The following is a 20,851-nucleotide window of genomic DNA, read 5'->3' on the forward strand; positions in this document are numbered from 1 at the left end:
AATCTGAAAAGAATAGATATATGTATAACTGAATCACTTTGCTGTACACCTGAAACTAAGACAACACTGTAAATCAACTATACTGCAATGTAATATAAATTTTAAAAACTTAATAGAATTGAACTACCATAAGATCCAGCAATTCCTGTTCTGGGTATATATCCAAAGGAAATAAAATAACTATGTCCAAAAAATATCTGCATTGCCATATTCACTAAAAAACAGTAGTTACGGGCTTCCCTGGTGGCGCAGTGGTTGAGAATCTGCCTGCCAATGCAGGGGACACGGGTTCGAGCCCTGGTCTGGGAAGATCCCACATGCCATGGAGCAACTGGGCCCGTGAGCCACAATTACTGAGCCTGCGCGTCTGAAGCCTGTGCTCTGCAACAAGAGAGGCCACGACAGTGAGAGGCCCGCGCACTGAGATGAAGAGTGGTCCCCACTTGCCGCAACTAGAGAAAGCCCTCGCACAGAAACGAAGACTCAACACAGTCATAAATAAATAAATAAATAAATAAAAGACCGTGAATTTCTTTAAAAAAAAAAACAGTCGTTACCCTTAGCCACCAGGACAGGTTTCAAGCCCCCAGTGGATACCTGAAACTGTAGACAGTACAAAAGTATACATTCTACGTTTTTTCCTGTAAGTACATACCTATGATACAGTGTAACTTTCAGACACAGTGAGAGGCTAACAACAGTTAAGAATTAATAAAGTAGAATGATTACAATGTATTTTAAACAAAGTTACGTGAATGTGGTCTCTCAAAACATTTTATTGTACAAATTCAATACCTTTTTAAGCGTTTATTATGCATTGTGGCTGTAACTTTTGCAGTCTGAGGTGTGACAGTAAAACCACGACGAACTTTTTTTTCCTGGATAGGATATTTTATACATGGATAGAATATTCATTCTTAATGTAAATCTTAGCAACCTAAGCAATTTTTTTCTTTCCTTATTATATCCAGAACTTTCACCTTCTCCTCTGAAGCATTTTATGGCTTCTTTTTCACATTCCCAAATTGCTACCTTTTCCCTTAAAGTAAGCACTTTATGCTTGTCTTTGGCACATCTGAATTGCCAGCATCACTACTCTTGTGCTTTGGGGTCATTATTAGGTAAAACAAATGTTACTTGAGAACAAGCACTGTGAAACCATGACAGAAGATCTGAAAACCGAGGAAGCTACTAAATGACTAAGGGGCAGGATACACGCATCAAAGGTATAATTCACGTCCCAGCTGAGAAAGAGCCAGATGGCAAGAGATTTCAACACGGTACTCAGAATGGCATGCAATTTAAAACTTAAGAGTTGTTCATTTCCAGAATTTTCCATTTAATATTTTCCAACCACATTTGACCAGGGTAACTAAAACCCCTAGAAAGTGAAACTTCAGATAAGGCAGAGACTGCTATATTATTTGCAATAGCCCAGATACAGAAACAACCTTAGTGATGAATGGGTAAAGAAAATGTGTTATAGGCATACCATGGAGATATTTTGGGTTCAGGTCCTGAGCCCCACAATAAAGGAAGTCACATGAATTTTTTGGCTTCCCACTGCATACAAAAGTTACATTTACACTGTGCGGTAGTCTATTAAGTATGTAACAGCATTATATCTTTTAAAAAAATACATACCTTAATTTAAAAATACTTCATTGCTGAAAAACAATAACCATCATCTGAGGCTTCAGCTAGTACTAATCTTTGCTCATGGAGGGTCTTGCACTTTGATCTTGATAGCTGCTGACTGATCAGTGTGGTGGTTGCGAAAGGGCTGTGGCAATTTCTTTAAATAAAACAATAAAGTTCACTTCATCAATGACTCTTCTTCTCACTTGGAATACTTAAAGGCCACTTTAACCGGCCTAATTTTTTTTCCTTTCCTTTTTTTTTTTTAATTGAATTACAGTTGATTTACAATTCTGTGTTACTTTCCGGGATACATAACTGAATATGTATACCTATTCTTTATCATATTCTTTTCCATTATGTTATTATAAGATATTGAATATAATTTACTGTGCTATACAGTAAATCCTTTTTAACTATTTTACATATAGTGGTATGTATGTGTTAATCCCCTTCTCCTAATTTACCACTCCCCACCCCCGATTTGGTAACCATGTTTGTTTTCTATGTCTGTTTTGGTTTGTAAATAAACTCATTTGTATTATTTTTTAGATTCCACACGTAAGTGGTATCATACAGTATTTGTTTTTCTCTGACTTCACTTAGTAAGATGATGTATATAGGTCTCTCCATGTTGCTGCAAATGGCATTATTTCATTCTTTTTTATGGCTGAATAATATTCCATTGGTGTATATACAGTGCATCTTCTTTATCCATTCATGTGTTGATGGACATTTAGGTTGCCTCCATGTGTTGACTACTGTAAACAGTGCTCCTATGAACAGTGGGGTGCATGTATCTTTTGGAATTAAGAGTTTCCTTTGGATATACGCCTAGGAGTGGGACTGCTGGATCATATGGTAACTCTATTTGTAGTTTTTTAAGGAATCTCCATACTGTTCTTCACAGTGGTTGCACCAATTTACATTCCCACCAACCATGTAGAACGCTTCCCTTTTCTCCACACCGTCTTCAGCATTTATTGTTTGTAGACTTTTTGACAACAGTCATTCTGACCGGTGTGAGGTGACACTTCATTGTAGTTTTAATTTGTCTTTCTCTAGTAATTAGCAATGTTGAGCATCTTTTCATGCAGGCCTACTTTTATTACATATTGTTGGGTCCCAGGGAATAGGGAGACCTGAGAAAAGGTACAGAATGGGGAATGGCCCAGAGCTGAAGCAGTCAAAACACACACAACATTTATTAAGTTCACTGTCTTCTATGGGTACAGTTCCTGGTGCCCCCAAACAGTTACAATAGTAACATCAAAGATCAGGTCACCATAACAAATGTAATAATAACAAAAAAGTTTAAAATATTGAGAGAACTACCAAAATGTGGCACAGAGACACGAAGTGACAAAATGCTGTTGGAAAAATGATTCCAACAGACTTGACACATCGTTGCCAGAAACCGTCATTTTGTAAAAACCTCAGTATCTGTGAAGTGCAATAAGCAAAATACAGTAAGAGCAGGTAGGCCCATCTATAAATTCAATGAAATAAAGAGTAGAATCAGGGGCAGGAGAGTTTGGGGAAATGAGAACATGTTGGTCTAAGAGTACAAACTTCAGGTATAAGTTCTGGGGATCTAATATACCAAATAATGACTTCAGTTATCAATACTGTATTACATACTTCAAAGTAGCTAAGATGTCAAAACTTAATATTCTCATCACACACAGAAAATGTAAATACGTTATGAGGCAGAGATGTTTACAACCAATTCACAATGCATACTGGCATCAAATCATTGCACTGTACACCTTAAACTTACATAATGTTATATGTCAATGATATTTCAACGAATGGTAGGATTAACCGTAGGTTAAAGAATAACCTTTTTTCTCATTTACCCCATTAACGTTTGAGAGAGAATTCCCTCAGTTTTGAAATTCTCTTGTTTCTCAGTCTTTAAGTGACACCCTAGTTTTCTTCCCACTTTCCCAAGTTCTGGTTACTGTGTCACTCCTCAGCCTCTACTGTCTTGCCCAAGGTTGTGCAATCAGCCATGTCTTCTTCTACTTTCTCTTTATTCCTATGGTTTCAACTACCATATGCAGAATGATAATTCCCCAAATCCACATACTCACACTAGGCTAGGACCTAATTCTTCCACCAGACTATCTACTGAATATTTCATTTGGATAAAACCCAGCTTCCTCCAGACATGATCACTATGACCTTTTCTTCCTTCCCTGTCAGTTGGGATATCTGATCTTGCCCATTCCTTCCCTCCCAACTACTCAATTATCTGTTCCTTTCTCTTATTCCCATGATCATCATTCACTCTCAGCCCCATATTTCCTGATCCTAGGAGATGAAAATAGCCTCTCGGGACTTCCCTGTGGTTAAGGTTCAGTGGTTAAGAATTCACCTGCCAATACAGGGCACACAGGTTCGAGCCCTGGTCCGGGAAGATGCCACATGTCATGGAGCAACTTGCCTGCGAGTTGGATGACACAAGCCTGCAAGCCACAACTACTGAGCCTGTGCACCACAACTACTGAAGCCCACCCACCTAGAGCCCGTGTTCCACAACAAGAGAAGCCACCACAACAGAAGCCTACGCATCACAACCAAGAGTAGCCCCAGCTCACCGCAACTAGAGAAAGACCGTGTGCAGCAACAAAGACCCAATACAGCCAAAAATGATTAATTTTTAAAAATTTACCAGTATTAACTGGAGATAGAAAACTCAAGCAATCATAAAAATAAATACATAATAACTTGTCTAATGTTAACATTTCAAACAGCTTGAAACCCAAATGCTTTCACAGGTGAATTTTTTCACAAGTTCCAAGAACAAATAATTCTAAAGCTTTATGAATTATTTTAGATCATTTTACAATTCCTTTGGCAAAGTCAACAAATCTCCAAAACCAAAACCTGATAAAATAATTCAAACCACTCCCAAACTCTATTACTTATGACACCAGTTCAAGTATTTGCGAATATGATCCATAATCTGAAAGAGAAACACACAAACACATCCCTGGACAAAGTAAGAAATCAGGATGGAGCCAATTAGTCCATATCAATGGGCTGCAGGTAAAAAACTATGATACTCTTAAAGATGTCAAAAAGTTGATATTCAATATTGATTCTTTACTTAAAAATATTCACTCCAGTGGAAAAAAAGGTATGTCTTAACACAATAAAAATGTGTGCACAAGTGTACAATTATGCACTTCAGAATCTGAAAATCAGTCTAATCTGCTACCAAAGGGTTTCTATAACACAAATAAAATCAGCTCACATAATACAGAATAATATTTGCAATACTTTAAAGTAGAACTGCATACCTTGAACTTAGGGATGAAACACTACATTCTCACAAAGGTCAGAAAATTAAGATGCCTTTTATCATACTGTATTATTAATACTGGAAATTGCTAACCAATGCAGTTAGGTAAGATAAGTAAATGCATGATTATAGTCAAATTTCTGATTTATACCTTATATATCCAAGAAATCCAAAAAACCAACAGAAATACTATCAAAATAACCAGTTCAGAAAAGCAAAATAGTACAAAATTAGTACTATTAAAGACAACAGATTTTTTACCACTTAATTAAATACATGATTGGCTATATTAATTGAAAACTCTAGTGAGATTCTTCTTAAAAGACAAATGGAGAATTCTCTTGCTCTTGAAAACATTGCATCTGTAATGTCAATTTCCCCTAAATTAACCTCTGTATTCAATTAAAATCCTAGCAAATTACTCTTACATACTTATCTAACCGGAATGTTTACTACCAGCACCAAAGCATGTACTGGGTAGGCTAAAAAGTTTCTGCCGATTTTTCTGTAACATTTTACAGAAAAACCCAAATGATCTTTTTGGCCAATCCAATAAATGTACATTCTCCAACAGTACTCTTTGAAACTGCCAACATAAAGAATCCAGATGTTAATCAATATCAGAATGGATAATGATGGAATATTTATACAACTCATTATTATACAAAATAAGAATGAAATAACTGCTATATGCAATTTCATGGATAACTTTTCCAGGCATAATGTTGCTCTGGAAAGTCCGACACACAAAAATACAAACCAAATCAATGGTAACAGAAGTCAGAATGGTGGTTCTTTCTTGCCAAGGGAGGAATAATTGACTGGGAAGGGGACAGGAGTGAGGCTTCTGTGTTACTCATAATGTCATTTAAAAAGTCAGGGTAATGGTTAGTCCCATGAGTGAATGTGTTTAATAGTTGAGGCCAACACAATCAATATCAGATAAGGTAATAATGAATTTTAAATAAACTACCTCTACATCTTACCACCATTATGATTAATGTTCCTCAAGAGGGCTACTTTTCCTCAGCAGGTAAGAATTATTAAGAGATGCTCTCCATTTCCTTCTAGATTTTTTAAAAGTATGGTAAATTCTATAATTTGCCCTTTAAGCAGATTCAGTTGGTTATGAGTATGCTCTTACTTAATTTAGCCAAGTTCAAAATGAGACATGAATACTGCTTGCATCTATCTCAGTACTTTAGTATGCAACACTGCGACAGACAGCACATTTTGTTTTTTGCTGTTGTCGTTTACATTTTGGTGGATATTCTATAGGAAAACTGCAAAGAAGGTCACGTGAGTCAGACTGTTTTGTACATGTAAAAATTTAAGGGAATATCCTCACAGTCCGGTGGTTAGGATTTGGAGCTTTCACTGCCGGGGCCAGGTTTGATCCCTCGTCAGGGAACTAAGATCCCACAAGCCACATGGCGCAGCAAAAACAAAAAACAAAACAAAAAAACCCCCGACAGATATTGTTAAGATGCTCTCCACAAAACGCTCCTAACAATGTATATGCTTTTACCAGTAATGTAAACGTACCTACTTCCCTAAAACCCAATGAACACTGGAAATTAATATTTTTAAAATCTGTAATTTTACTGAAAAATGAGCATTTGGGTTTTTTTGTTAATATGTTGCTTATGAGTTTTATACATCTCTCAGTTGAGTTTTATCTCACTGACTTTTTAAAGACCTATCAGTCTATGTGTGTGGTGTATTCGTCCTTATTGCCACATATTTAAACTTCTCTTTTTTAACACCACTGGGATTGACTGGGATTCTGTTAATTTATACTGATCAATTTGGGAAGAACTGACATCCTTAAAATATTAACTTTTTCTAATCTATTACTCTTCTTTAATTTATCAATCCTTAAATTTAATATGTTTGTGAAAAAGGTCTTAGATTGTTTTATTAAAGTACTAGATGTTAGTCCACCATTATTTCCACTTTGTTAGCTAACAAAGTCAGGAAAGCCCAGTATTCACACCTTTTAATTTGTATTCATGCTTATTTTAATCTATTCTGTTTCCATCCTTAAAAAAGCTGTCATCTGTAGATAATTTGCTAGATCTCAAAAACTGTACTAAGGTCTTTGCATAAATTATCTCATTTTATCTTTACCTGAACTAGCGGTAGATATTACCAGCCCCATTTTCCAATAAATGTCATTGAAGCTTTGAAAGCTAAGAAATGTGCTCAAGAACACAAAGGGACTTTATTCATTTCTCATAAACATGTTAAATATTTTACTTTTTTAATCCTTTTAAGACTCTTATTCTCTACTTTCAATTATTTCACAGTATCTTCTGAAGCCTATTTAAGTTGTTTGAATGTTCATTACCTGAATCTCAGCAGATCTAATGGTTGTAGGAAAAAGCAAAAGTCTTAAGAATGAATGTATTTAATGTGCCACTGGTCACTGAAGTGATATGTGCACACCCCACAGAACTGTTGTTTATATATAATTTTTTTAAATGCTGTTCATTAAAATTACTATATTGCACATGTTTAAAAATATATAATAGTTTAACAATACGGGTGAACAAGAAAACTGCTTGGAGTTCGCTCAACTAATGAACTCAAAACATTTCTTCCACATAAACTGTAAACTCTGCTTTCCACTTAAAACACATTATCTTTGTTAATTAGTATGACTGATCAATTCTTTAAACATAATGATAATACAAAGTAAACACAAAGTAATTATATTTTAAAGTGAAAACGTAAAGCACAAAAGACGTAAAAAAGTTGGTGAAAATGAAGAAGAAATGATCAGTCACAGTCATGGCCACTGACTTAGTCTTCCTATAGATTTTAATTTAACAGCTAGAGAAAGAAAAATATCCACAAGAATAAGCCTAGCAAAGGTCTTAGAAAACTGACATACAATTCTCATATTGCAATTCCAGTATGAAGTGAAAATACCATATAATGCTAGCTCACAATTATGTCAGAAAATCATGCCAAAATACAATCCACCTCTTTATTCTCTTCATTTGGAGAATTAGTGCACTGTTAAAATTAGAACTAAATCTAGTTTTTAAAAGATGAAACAAATATAATTTCAATTTTTAAATTTCATTCACAGAGATAAAATATCAATCTGTTTCATCACTATTAAAAATTCTTCATTCGAGGGACTTTCCTGGTGGTCCAATGGTTAAGACTCTCCATGCTTCCACTGCAAGGGGCACAGGTTCGATGCCTGGTTGGGGAATTAAGATCCCACATGCCACAAAGGGTGGCCAAAAAACAACAACAAAAAACTTATTTTGGTTTTCCATAGTCTAGCCTTCCATATAAAAATTCTCAAAAAAAAAATTTAATTAATATTTTTTAAATTACATTTTTAAAAAACCTCTCACTGTTATCCTTTTAAATCTACCTAGTTTTCCTCTAATATTGTAAAGTTAACTTTCATTCTCTCTATCTTAAGTAAAGTCCTAACCATCTTTTTTTTTCCCCCCTTATCCATCCCTCAAGCTAATCTTTTTATTACCTGGCACAGTGAATTTTAAACTTCCTTTTTTTTTTTTTCTAGTCAGCAAACCCTATCTTCAAATGGAAGTTTAAAAAGAAGGTAAACATAATGATTAACGTTCATTACCTGAAATCATGTTAAGCAATATTTAACATCTAAGTTGAATAACTGGAAGAACATAAGTAGAAAGAATTAGTTTGTAAGCTAGTGTTTAAAAATATCTTGAGAAATAAGGGACAAATTACAGCACAATGATATGGAAATGTAAATACCAACTATACAGAAAATTCAAAGATAATTTAAAGTTAGGAAATCCATTAATAAAATTCAGCACATTAATGGATTAAAGGAAAAAAAAAAACAACAGATGCAGGCCAAAGCATCTCCCAAATTCAACTCCTCTTTATGATAAAAACTTTTAAACTCTAAAGGAAGAGAATTTAAAGAATATTTACCCAAGAGAACACTGCAGTATCAGTATTTAAAGAAAAAAACACTAGAAACACTCTTTCAAGTACCTAGACCATTAAAAAATGAATCTAACATCATTAGTAACAGAAAACACAATTACAAAGAAAATGCAAAAAGACCACTACCTAGTATCACTACTGGACTTCATGGACTCTGAAGATGCTCTTAATTATTAAATGAACCATTATTTTACATACCACTAAGAAAAATTAATGCTCAGTAAAATGATATAATTTGTCATCATTTAGAACTGTAAAATACAGATTGGAGTTGGCATGTGTGTGAAAAATAACCAAAAGAAATGCATTTAGAATATTAAAACTTCTTCACATCACATTCAGGGTGCTACTGTGGCTCACTTTCCTGCTCAAAGCTGTTCAATGTCCATGTCTAACTATAGTTTTCTCCCAACAACAAGGTGTTGATGAAGTACCCCTTAATTATCAACTGTAGAATCTTCTTTCAAGTCAATGACACTTACTTCTCAAACTTTGATGCCAGCACTTTATTTTTTGACTAAAGTCATTATTTAATTTTTGCTAAAGTTAAGTTAAGCAGCTTCTGTTCAAAGTTGGAAATTTTGCGTTAAAAAGGCTCTCAATGTATGACCACGTATCCTACAACTGAACTATGAATCAAACAACCCAGGCTCTGACTGCTGTTTAATTTCTTTCAACTCTTTCAAGAGCAATTTATTTTACTTTCAGGAATACTGTCTGACAAGTATTAGCAATGTATGTAGTAACCAATAATTACGGTAACTCATGTGGAGGGATACAAAATGAGTAGTTCCTGAATATTGCAGGCTGTGATAAATACATTTCAATTTCAGAGATATTGACCTATAAGGGGGAAAGTGCACCTCAGAATATATGCAATATGGTCATGCATTTAATAATGCAAGTTTGCATAATCGATTTCTGCATGTCAACAGAGTCTGTTATAAATTATAACCTGAAATTGTTACTTTTAAATAACTGCTATTCACTATGGCCACAAAAGTTACACAACATGACAGGATACAGTTAACAATGCATCCATGAAAAGCAACATATAGTATGGTATAGGTGTAGACTCTGGAGCCAGATGGTAAAATTAAAATTCTAACTCCACAAAGATTATGGGTTTCAATCCCTGGGGTTTAGAAGTTTCATAGCAAACTTAGGATACAAGAAAATGCGTATTGGGAATTCCCTGGTTGTCCAGTGGTTAGGGCTCAGAGCTCTCACTGCCAAGGGTCAGCGTTCAATTCCTGGTTGGGAAACTAAGATCCCACTAGTCATGCAGCACAGCCAAAAAAAATAAATAAATGAAATGTGTAATTATCGCAGGAAGATTTAAAAAGTTATTATATTAGTACTGTCTGAAAAACAGTGCTGGCACACAATAAGTGTTTGATGACAATGGCAAAGATGATAACGATGATGGAGAAAATGTTATAAAAGGACTTTAAAAAGCCTATATAAATAAACAGACAAACCATGTTCATCAAAGGCATATATATGTCCATATACTGTATAAACTTGATGCAAATACAAAAATCTAATAATTTTTCCAATTGAAATAAACAGTCTAAAAAAAGTTAAAGGAAAAAGATGACTAAAACAATTCTCCAAAGAATAAGAGAATACTTACTAAGATTTTATTATAATCACAGTTTTAAAAACAGGGTATACAGATATGCAACAGACCAATGGAACCAAAATAGGAAAACTTTCAATATCCTTGTATAGGAATTCAATATACCTCATAAACTGAATTACAAATCAGTGAGAAAGGCTAAACCTGCCAATAAATCTACATGTAAAAAACAGAATTAGAATCCTACATCAAAAAATACAGAAAAAAAAATTCCAGACAGACTAATCATCTATATATAAAAAAGCAAACTGTAAGAGTTTGTGATAAGGGAAGAATTTGTCAAAGATACAAAAAACACAAGCCATTCTTGAAGATTAAAAAAAAATTATCTCACATGAAGTTCCACTCAACAAAATATGGCAGAAACAAAGATTAAAGACAAGTCACAGACTGAGAAGGTATTTACAGTGAAAATCACTTTTACACAGAACATAAAAGTAACACCTAAAAATGAATAAGAAAAATGTGTTAATGGAAAGTGGCCAAGATGGAGGAATTGGAAGACCCTGAGCTCACCTCCTCTCACAGACACAACAAAATTATATCTACAGAACAAGTATTGTTGAGAAAAACCAGAAGACTAGTAGAAAAGATCTTCCACAACTAAAGATACAAAGAAGGAACCACAAAGAGACAGACAGAAGGGGTGGATATACAGTACAGTCAAGGCCTATGCATATCCCTGGGTAGGTGACCCACAAATGGGAGGATAATCATAATTGTAGAGATTCTTCCCAAGGAGTAAAGAATTGGAGCACCACAGTAGGCTCCACAGCCTGGGGGTCTTGCACTGGGAGGACAAGTTCCCAGTATGTCTGACTTTGAAAGCCAGTGGGGCTTACTCTGAGGAGACCCAGAAGAATGCGGGAAATAGACTCCATTCTTAAAGGGCACATACAGAAGCTGTAATTTGAAAGACACCCAGGTTAGATCCATATGCTGATATCTGATCTTGGAGAGTCTCCTGGAAAAGAAGGGGCAAATGGAGCTCACCCTGGGGACACAGTCACTGGAGGCAGCCATTCTGGGGAGCCTTGTTCTACCATGTGGACACTGGTGCTGGCAAGCACCACTCTGGAACCCTCCCTCTAGCTTATTAGCACTGCGACCTGGTCCAGCCACCAGTCTGTCAGCACCAGTACCAGGAAGTCCAGGCCAAGCAACTAGCCAGGAAGGGACCCAGCCCCACCCACCAGGAGGCCAGCTAAACTTAAAGTCCTTCAGCCCATAGCTGCCCTGGGAATCAACCACACACACAAGTGCACTGGCACTAGCACGGGACCACCCAGCCTGGGAACCTCATGGGACTTCACATCTGGCCATCGGAACCAGGCCCTGCCCACCAGCTGGCTAACACCAACTCCAGGACACCTTCAGCCCTGCAGTTAGAGACCCCAGCACTCAGCTCTGCCCACTAGTGGGCCAGCACTAGCCCCAAGACCCACTAATACTCCACAGCCAGCTACCCTATGTACAGAAATAAAACCTCAGAGGAACTAAATGAAGTAGAGATAGGCAATCTACTCAATAAAGAGTTAAAGGCAATGATCATAAAGATAGTCAAAGAATTTGGGAGGAGAATGGATGCACAGAGTGAGAAGTTAGAAGTTTTTAACAGAGTTAGAAGATAAAAAACAACCAAATAGAGGGGAATAATACAATAACTGAAATGAAAAACACACTAAAAAGAATCAACACTAGATCAGATGATACAGAAGAACATATCAGTGACTAGACAGACTAGTGGAAACTGCTGAGGCTGAACAGAAAACAGAAAAAGAATGAATAGAAATGAGGATCGTTTAACAGACCTCTGGGACAACTTCAAGTGTACTGATATTCACATTACAGGAGTCCCAGAAGGAAAAGATATTAAGAAAAGAGGCAGAGATAATATCTGAAGACATAATAGCCAAAAACTTCCCTAAAATGGGACACAGACATCCAAGTCCAGGAAGCACAGAGAGTCCCATACAGGATTAACCCAAAGAACACATCAAGATACGGTGTAATTAAAATGGTAAAAGTTAAAGACAAAGACATAATATTAAAAACAAGTTATGTACAAAGGAACTGCCCATATTTGCATGTAATTAACCTGTAACAAGGGATGCAAAAATAATACAATGTGGAAAAGAGAGCCTCTTTAATAAAGCTGTTGAGAAAAGTGGATAGCTACATGCAAAAGAATCAAACTGGACTACTCTCTTGCACCATGCACAAAAATAAACTCAATACGTATTAAAGACTTAAATGTAAGACCTGAAACCATGAAAATTCTAGAAGAAAACACAGGCAGCAAACCCTCTGACATTAGTATTAGTAGTATTTTTTTTACACACGTAAAAAAGAGAAATTTTATTTCTCACAAGGGAAATAAAAATAAACAGATGTGGGACTACTTCAAACTAAAAAGCTTTTGCACAGGGAAGGAAAATATCAACAAAACGAAAAGGCCCCCAATTGAATGGGAGAAGATATTTGCAAAGGATATATCCAATAAAGCGTTAATATCCAAATGTAAAAAGAAGTCACACAACATCAAACAAACAAAAGAAAACAAAACCCCACAAACTACCCAATTAAAAACAGGCAGAGAATCTGATAGACATTTTTCCAAAAAACACATACAGATGGCCAACAGACACATGAAAAGATGTTCAACATCACTAATTATTAAGGAAATGCAAATCAAAACCACAATGAGGGATCACATCACATCACACCTGTCAGAATGACTAGTATCCAAAAGACAGCAAATCACAAGTATTGGCAAGGGTGTGGAGAAAAGGGAACCCTTATGCACTGTTGGTGGGAATGTAAATTGGTGCAGCCACTATGAAAAACAGTATGAGGATTCCTCAAAAAATTAAAAATAGAACTACCATATAATCCAGCAATTACACTCCTAGGTATTTATCAAAATAAAAACAATAATTAGAGAAAATACATGCACCCCAATGTTCATTACTACAGGACTGTTTACAATCGCCAAGGTATGAAAGCAACCTAACTGCACCATGCAGATGAATAAAGATGTGGAATGTTAGCCATAAAAAAGAATGAAATATTGCCATTTGTGACAACATGCATGAACCTAGAGGATATTAGACTAAGTAAAATTAGTCAAAGAAAGACGAATACTGTATGATTTCACTTACATGTGGAATCTAAAAAAACAAATGAACATAACAAAACAGAAACAGAGGGATAGATACAGAGAACAAACAGGTGGTTGTCAGAGGAGAGACAGGTGATAAGAGGAAAGAAATAGGTAACGGAGATTAAGATATACAAACTTCCGGTTGCAAAATAAATGAATCATGGGTATGAATATACACGGTGGGGAACAGAGCCAATAACTGTGCAATATCTTTGTATGGCCACATATCGTAACCAGACTTACTGGGATGATCCCGTTGAAATGTATAGGTAAGTCGGATCACTAAGCTGTGTAACAGGATCTAACATAGTGTTGTAGGTCAATTACAACAAACAAACTCACAGAAAAAGAGATCAGATTTGTGGTTACCAGAGGCAGGGCTTGGGGGGAGGGGTAAGTGGGTGAAGGTAGTCAAAAGGTATTAAACTTCCAGTTATAAATAAGTACTAAGGATGTATGTATAAAATAATAAGTGTAATTAACACAGCTGTATGTTATATATAAAAGTTTGTTGAGAGTAAATTCTAAGAGTTCTCATCACAATGAAAAATATATTTTTTCCACTTATTTGATTTTATATCTATGACTGATGTTCACTAAACTTACTGTGATAATCTTTTCATAGCATATGAAAATCATTACACTGTATACCTTAAACTTATACAGTGCTCAGTAAAACTGGAGAAAAAAAAGAAAAATGGGTCAAGAACAGGAATGAGCAATTCACTGAAGAGGACAAACAGCCAATAAACATATGGTATAAAAAAAAAAAGCCTCCACCTCACCAGTATTCTGACTGACGCAAAGTTAAAGCGACAATCAGAAAACATCTAATCCCTGAAGACTGGAAGAAATTAAACTGTTAAATCTTTGGCAGTGCTATGAAGAAAGAGAGACTCACAATTTAGTATCAACTAAATACAACCACTGTGGAAAGAACTTGGCAATTCCCAGTAAAGCTGACAATGCATATATATACACTTCAGTGTACCAATTCCACGTACATCATAAACCCAAGAGAGAAGAGTTATGTGCAAAGAGAGCAGCACTGTTTTGAAAATTCAAACAACTTAAAACTTAACTGTAGCTATTAATGAATAAATAAGCCAGGGCTTATTTATTTACTAAAATACAAGTCTATTATTAAATTAGACTAGGAATTTCTCAAACTTTTCCACCTCAGGACTCCTGCATAATTTTATAAAATGTTGTACTGAAAAATAATGTTATAAGAATAATGGACTGTCCATATTCCTATCAGGTGAAGAATATGGGGGAGGAGAATAAAGCAGGGAGGGAAGGTTATTCCTGAGCTCCCATTTGGACTTTGTGCCTTTATAATGTGGACACAGTATGCCTTAATATTTATACCTTTGTCCACAACACAGTATCTGTTTAAGCTAATTTCAATTGGAAAGTTAGTCAACTCCATATAAATCTCTGCATTCAATCATTCAAATAATATTTACTGGAAATGATGTCCATGCGCCAGATCATTTTGCTAAGGGGACAAGGCAGGATGAGAAACTGTCTCTACAGTTAGGACCTCAAGTAAAACAAAATATAAACTAACAGAATACAATAGATTCAATGGTAAGTTAAAGATGTCCGTATTGTTCTATGGGACACAAAAGAAAAAAAAGCCTGGGAAAATAAAGTCACAAACAGAAAAAAATCAACAAGCAGGAGTTGTTTTAGGGATTCTATGAAGAAACTGCTTTTTCAGCTCATATTAGGTATCTAATATGTATCAGATACATTTTATTTTAGCCATATTGAGTATGGAATGTCAGGAAGGCAAATGAGTTGTTCAGTAGGCAACGAGAAATGCTAGATGAGAATCTTAGACAAGAGGAGACAGTGAAGCCGGATAAGACTGGAGAAAAAAGGATAGAGGACTGACCTCAAGGGAGAGTCCACATGAGGTTATAAAAAGAACCACAGCAGAGACAGAAGGCAGAGTTTCTGAAACACCAAACACTTTTATGTGACATACCAATTGTACTGTGGAATAGTCTCATTATTAGGGAAATAATGAATTTAGAAATAAGTGGGATAAAAAGAAATAAAAGGACTGATGATTTTTAGAAGATTAGAGAACCTAAGAAAATTTTGAGAGAGAAATGAGCCAGCAGAGTGTCTGGGAAGAGCTTAAGCAGAGCACTTGGGCTTGGAAGGAGAGCACTGTAGCAAAAGAAATGGGAGAGAGCCTAGGTAGAAATAGAGGAAAAGCATGAAGTTAAAGAGAACAATCATTTACATCAAATGACCATCTACCTTTCTCAGTTAAGTAAAAGAATAAAAAGACTTCAAAAATTTGAAAGACTGGAGTTGAGAATTTTTTTTAAAAGTTTGTAATTGCCAATGTGCTCAAATACAAATAACACAAAGAAGATTATTCTGTGACAATACAAATTAAATAGGATCAGAGAAACCATTTACAAAAAGTGCTGTATGCTTTTTTTAAAAAAAAGAAAAACTGCCTCTATTTGAAAAATACACATAAATTAAAACAGCTGGCTAATACCTGTCATCAGAATCTACCCCTTCAAGCAAAAAACATCATATATTTAACCATTTCTGATAGAAATGCTTTAAAGTCATACACTTACCTGTCTTCTTAATTATACATTTGAGTTTAGTATAATCATTATCTTGAACATCCTTTGTTGCTGTACTGGAACATCTGCTGCTGCTGTACTATGCAGCATACAATTCTATCTTCTCAGAGTTCTTTGTGTTTCCCAGCTGTCAAGATATAAAGCAACTATTTCTACAGTTTATGTTCATACTTCACACCTCAACAACTAGGTTGCATTAGCAACTTGCTTCCCATCTGTCTCTTTCAGTCCAGTTTCTAAGTTTTCTAAACATGGCCATTCATGATAAATGTAAAAATCTTTCTCATGGAGCATCACTGTTGAAAGATTAGCAAACACCTACTTTCTGAAACCTGCATCTAGAACATTCATAAATGAAAAAACGAAGTTTAAAGCTTGGTTTAGAGAAGAGTAATAAAATTATTTTCACGATGCGGTTGCCTTCACCAGGGGGAAGGAGGTTTGCACAAGGTCATGTAAAGGTTACTTATTGTGTTTTTAGGAATTACTCTTCTGTTTTTTCAAACCTACTTCCTAAATTATTCCTGTAATTTTGAACCATGGTTAACTAAAATTTTGTTCACTATAGGAAATATAATACTTTTGAGCAAAACGTTACTTGATGTTAGAACTCAGGATAGAAAAAAGGAGCAGCTGTCGGGCTACCCTGGTGGCGCAATGGTTAAGAATCCGCCTGCCAATGCAGAGGACACAGGTTTGAGCCCCGGTCCGGGAAGATCCCACATGCCATGGAGCAACTAAGCCTGTGTGCCACAACTACTGAGCCTGTGCTCTCGAGCCCAGGAGCCACACAGCTACTGAATCCCACGTGCCTCAACTACTGAAACCCGCGTGCCTAGAGCCCGTGCTCTGCAACAAGAGAAGCCTCCGCAGTGAGAAGCCCGTGCACCGCAAGGAAGAGAAGGGAGTGGGGAGCTCACTGCAGCTAGAGAAAGCCTGGGCGCAACAACAAAGACCCAACGCAGTCTTTATTAAATAAATTTATTTTAAAAAAGAAAAGAAAAAAGGAGCAGCTGTCAAGAACACACGAGTCATTCAAGAAGCAGCAATACTCGATAATTTTTCTAGTAAAGAAAAACACTGATCAACTTACTACTAGTTTTCATTACTTCTCAACTATAAAAGTTCTCCCCAATGGCTGGAGCCAGAACTGCTAAATGAATATGAAGCACGGCTTAGGTGTTCCATCAGTCTACCTTAGAATCTACCTTTTCTAGTCTCAATTTCCAGTATGCCCCTACCTATACCATCCACTCTAGTTAAACTGTAAATATGTGCTGTCTTCTGAAGAAGCTTCAAACTTAAAATATGCCCTTTCCCTACTTCTATCTCCACCTAATTAAGTCCCACAAATTTTCAGTCAGTACCTTCCTAAAATTCCTCCTACTTCAGGGACCGTTTCCTAATGCTCCAAATGAAGACCTCGCATTCCTATGAAACCTTAGCAGTGAACTTCTAGCAGGCATCATCCAATTTTAGGAACTTTTTCAATCTTTACTAGTACAGCGCAAAGCTCACACAGGCTTAAGAGTTCACCAGTAAACCTGAATAATATACAATGTAAAGTACTGTAAGGAATGGGACTGTACCTCAAGAGCTTTCAAATAAGACAAAATCTAAACAGCAGCACGGTACAAAAACACGAAAATAATGCATCACTTTATCGTACTTCAATAAGAAAACCCCATTTCCAACTCTTACTATATACAGTGTAAAATTATCACTAGTCGCTTAAACGAAAGTTTCCAACAAAATTTTTCCAGCTAAGGAAAGAAGACTTCAGACTTTTAATCGCTTTCGAAGTATTTGTATCCTGCGGCACAAAAAAGAGTTGCGAGCACTTTTTTCCCATCAAATTCAATTTTTATTACTGAGATACTCAGGGAGGCAACTGTTGGAAAACCCCAAGGAAGGCACGTCGGGGGGCATGTATGACTTAAGTAAAAATAAAATTTCCTAGATTCTCATTTGCCTTCGTGAGCCCAGGTGCCTAGGCGGTCATCGGCCCTAACCGCCCTAGGGTGGCTTCAAGCGCGGGGGTAAGGCGCGAGGTCGTGATTGCCGTCAGCTCGGCTAAAATGCAGCGGAAGCAGCAGCCAGCCAGCGAGCTGCGGTAAGCACGGCAGGAAAGTGGCGCTGCCGCCGAGCACCTGGAGCCCGAGGGCTCATCACGACTGCGAGGACCACGGCCGCTGTAGGGAGCTAGCACGCCCCCTCCGCGCGTACACGCTGCCGTGCCGGGCCTCCGGTACCCGCCACCCGAGCCGCCGCCCGCCCGCTTTCCGACCCCGCCTCACGGGCTGTAGCGGAATTTCCCCTTCAGAAGCCACCTTTAAGATGGCGGCTCCCCCTCCCAGCAATCCCTCCCAACCATTCCCTGCAGCAGGCGTAAATCCGCCGCCATCTTGTCCCCCCTCGCTACCCCCTCCCCGCCGATATTTACATAGCGAAAAATTGGCAGGCAGGCCAGCGGCCTTCACCTCACGCCTGCAGCCTTCGCCTCCTTGCCAGGCCTCACTCCCGCGCGGTGCCCGGGCGGGCCGCGGCGCCAACCCGGCGCCCCTCGGCCGCCTCCCGGGCCACAGGGAGACCCTCCCCCACATCCCGCCCCGTAACAGACCGCGCCTCCACCGCCGCTTGGGGCAGCCGGGCTCCTTCCCGGGCCTAACAGCGGCCTCCTTGGGGCCTGCTCGGCCACAGTGGGGCCACACGCCACACTGCCCCGCCTAGCGCGGAAGAGCGCCACGCGGGCCGCCGACCAGGCCGGGACCAGGCCGCCCCACTCGCTCTAGGCCCCGCGGCCGCGTCCCAGACTCACCAGACCCAGGTGCGGGCGGTCAGCGACGGTGGTGGGTGCCGCAGGCCGGCCTTTCTCTGGAGCACTGGGCCGGGCTCCGGCTGGTGGGGCGGGCGGAGGGAGGGAGGAGGGGCCGAGCTCGGAGCTGACAAAAAGCGGCCCAGCTCCCCGGCACGGGCCCGCCGTCAGCACGTCACGTCACCGCCTGGGACAGAAACCCAAGAAAATGCGGAAGGGTAGATAAGCCCCCTCTTCTGCCCGGTTGGTCCCTCGGCGTCTCGTGTCGAAGCCAGTCAGGCCCTTCGACCCGAGAGCATAGTTGCCGTGCCCCGGCGGGGTCTCCGGCGGCCTGACTGACAACGTTCCTTTCTCCTCCTCCGCGCTCCCGCCCGCCGCCGCCGCACACGCGCCACTGCCACCACCTCGGCCGTAAAACCCACGCAGGGCCGCGGTCCGCTGACCCCGCGGAAAGACAGGAGGTCCGCACCTGGCCGGACCGAGTTCTGCTCAGAGGCGTACCGCGTCTCGGCGCGGGTCGTGGCCCAGGTACCTGCTCGAGTTGTTCGCAAGCTGTCAGACCCATGCCTGCAGAAAATGTGTTTTCTTCATCCTTGTAGCTAGAAAATTTAGCAACCCCCGCCGTACCCTTCCTTCGCTTAAAAAGAAAAAAAAAAAAAAAAAAATTGAAATAAAAATAGGCTTGCCACTCTGAATGGTTGTGGGCAAGAGCAGCAGGCGGCTTATTCTAGAACTACCACATATTTTCATTTTTAAAAGTTAATCAGAGAACCTAACTGATTTGAATGTAATGTGGGAGAGGATTAAACTTTGAAAGCGATTTTGCACATTTCAATGAACAATTTTTAACGTATCGTGAATTTTCTGTGTACCTTGTGTTTGAGGATTTGTGAGCCTATTGAAATGTAAGTTTTGTGTATTTGTTTCATAAGTAATGCTTTTTTTGTATTTCAGTATTCATATATAGTGGCAGAATTGGCTATGGATTTTTTTTTTAAAGCAAACTACATAAACAGCTCTTTAAACGTTAAAAAGGCCTGAAAGAGTAAAATGTATTTGATTAAACTGACGTTTATCAGCTCCGAAACCATGTATTTTCTGTTTTTATTACTTTAAATTTCTATGCTATCTTTCCATACTGAACTTGGGGTCCAAACTTTGAAAGATGCTAGTCAAAAGTGAAACTATGTTGTCTTTCTCTATATTAATCTGGAATCCGACATGCTGTATTTCCTAAGTATGGACCTAAATGATAAAGACATTTTAAATAACAAGGAATACAAAAATAACAGAGCTTGAAAAAAGGAGAATAAATAAATAAATAAATAACAGAGCCAATAGAATACAGGTGGAGAAATCTCTTTCTTTAAATGTAGAGGCCAAATATTTAAGTTTTCTATCATGCATATTGTCAAAACTCCCAGAATGCAACTCGTCCTTGCCTCATATACATTAAAATCACGAAAGGCTTTGTAAAAGGAAAAACAGAGGTACAGTTAGAAATCTCTGGGAAAGTCTCTGGGTGATAGTTTTCCATTCAAGTCCATAGCTTAGTTTTGTTTTTGTTTTTTCTGAGTGACTAAATTTTGTTTCAGAAATCACAAAAGACAACATGTCATTATTGTTTATAGAAAACTACAAAAGGCTGTGATAGAATATATTTTCACAGAAAGGTGAAGAAAAATATTTTTTCAGGTGAAAA

At 38.0% G+C, this 20,851-nt stretch overlaps 1 protein-coding gene across 5 annotated transcripts in view; it reads right to left on the bottom strand.

The window, feature by feature from the left end:
* The window catches only part of LOC118889453 (zinc finger X-chromosomal protein-like), a 63,477-nt gene extending 43,764 nt beyond the window's left edge, over positions 1-19,713 (bottom strand). For 2 of the 5 annotated variants that reach the window (XM_036841217.1, XM_036841213.1), the window contains exons 1-2: positions 19,153-19,713; positions 16,326-16,461 (exon numbers count right to left, since the gene is read on the bottom strand). The gene's annotated coding sequence lies outside the window, so the exon portion shown is untranslated. Of the gene's footprint in view, positions 1-1,644; positions 1,796-16,325; positions 16,462-17,701; positions 17,767-19,152 lie in introns of those variants that run through there. The other 3 variants (XM_036841214.1, XM_036841215.1, XM_036841216.1) reach the window with 3 other exon arrangements.
* Positions 19,714-20,851: the final 1,138 nt, after the last annotated feature.

The sequence above is a fragment of the Balaenoptera musculus genome, chromosome Y (assembly GCF_009873245.2).
Source record: "Balaenoptera musculus isolate JJ_BM4_2016_0621 chromosome Y, mBalMus1.pri.v3, whole genome shotgun sequence".
Lineage (NCBI taxonomy): Eukaryota > Metazoa > Chordata > Mammalia > Artiodactyla > Balaenopteridae > Balaenoptera > Balaenoptera musculus.